This window comes from Engraulis encrasicolus, chromosome 8 (genome assembly GCF_034702125.1).
Source record: "Engraulis encrasicolus isolate BLACKSEA-1 chromosome 8, IST_EnEncr_1.0, whole genome shotgun sequence".
Taxonomy (NCBI): domain Eukaryota; kingdom Metazoa; phylum Chordata; class Actinopteri; order Clupeiformes; family Engraulidae; genus Engraulis; species Engraulis encrasicolus.
In genome coordinates this window covers 14,725,691-14,727,511 of record NC_085864.1, presented here as the reverse complement: position 1 = coordinate 14,727,511, position 1,821 = coordinate 14,725,691, and positions in this window count along the sequence as shown.

Here is a 1,821-nt window from a genome sequence, read left to right as displayed (position 1 = left end):
GTAGTAGTAGTAGTAGTAGTAGTAGTAGTACTGTAGTATGCCTTTCTGTCTATATGACTTCAGTGCTATTGAACTAGAAATAGCAAGGCAGAAGTGGGACCCTTCTACATTGTATGCATTTATACGGGGGGCCTCTCGGATGATTTTGTTGCGGGCCTGGTCAAAGCTGTCATCAACCCTGGGAGGATGCATTGGGTTCCCTTGCCTTCTCTGACAGCCGATGCCGTATATAAGGCAAACACAAGGCAGAGGCACGGCTCTTATTAGATTGGTCTGTGGTGGAGCTGGTGAGGTGGGCTCCAATCTGTGGGGAACTGGGTTACGAACCAGACTCCCACTTTTTACTGTAGTGCAGTAGGCTGTTTGCACTATCAAATGGAGCTGTAGTGCATTCTGTATATTCTGCTGTCTCGCCTTCTCTCTCTGCTGGTCTTTTGTCTCGCACTCTTTTTTCACCATCTCCTTCTCTCTCTACCCCCCTCCTCTCTCTAATTTCTCCTTCTCTTCCTTGCTTTTTCTCCATCTCCCTCCCTCTCTCTCCCTCTCTCCCTCTCTCTCTCTCTCTCTCTCTCTCTCTCTCTCTCTCTCTCTCTCTCTCTCTCTCTGCACCTCCTCCTCCTCTTTACCCACATGCTGCTGTGCCCCCACTAAATTCGTATGTGGTGGAGGTGGATTCCAATCTGGGGGTAACTGGGTTAAGAGCCAGACTCCCTCTCTTGTTTGCACAAAGAAATTGCCTTGTGTCTCTCTCTCCCCTGTCTCTCTCTCTCTCTCTCTCTCTCTCTCTCTCTCTCTCTCTCTCTCTCTCTCTCTCTCTCTCTCTCTCTCTCTCTCTCTCTCTCTCTCTCTCTCTCTCTCTCTCTCTCTCTCTCTCTCTGTATCTGTCAGTACCCTAGTATTAACCTTTTTATTCCCTTATCCTTTCTTTCTCTCCCACTCCCTTGCTCTTTTTTTTCTTCCACTCTCCCTCCTTTTTCCATCCCTTTCTGTCACCCTCGTCACACATGAACATGCACACCACACACACGCACACCTTTTCTTGTCCTCCCTACCTCCCTCTCCCTCTCTTTTTTCCTCTTTACACCCCTCCTGTCTCTCCTCTTGTCTAGTTGAAATTGTCTGGCTGATTCCCCCCCCCCTCTCTCTCTCTCTTCCTCCCCTCTCTTTCTCTTCCCCTCTTTCTCTCTCATCATTCTTTCTCATCCTTCTCTCTCAACCCACTACCTTTACTCACCTGCTGCATCTCTCCCTGCCTGGTCTAGTGAGAACTCCAAAGCTGTTTTTCTGTCACATTCTCTATGTCTCTCTCCGTCACTTTCTCCATCTCTCTCTCTCTCCATCTCTCTCTCCCTCTCTCTCCCTCTCTCTCTCTCTCTCTCAATCTCTCTCTCTCTCTCTCTCTCTCTCTCTCTCTCTCTCTCTCTCTCTCTCTCTCTCTCTCCCCTTCTTCCTCTCTCTCCCTCTCCCCTCCTTTTAGACACCTTACATGTTGTCTCCCCCTGCTCTCGTCTGGTCTAGTCTGCTCTGCCCTGGTGGGAGCTGTGTCCTTAACTGCTGCTGCAATCTTGTGGGGGCTAATGAACTGGCTGTGGCTCTAATGGTCCTCATTGTGGCTCTTAAGGGGCCCCGACACCACTCTACACACGCACACGCACACACACACACACACACACACACACACACACACACACACACACACACACACACACACCGCATACAGGCACAGACACACACACACACACACACACACACACACACACACACACACACACACACACACACACACACACACAGACACACACACACACACACACACACACA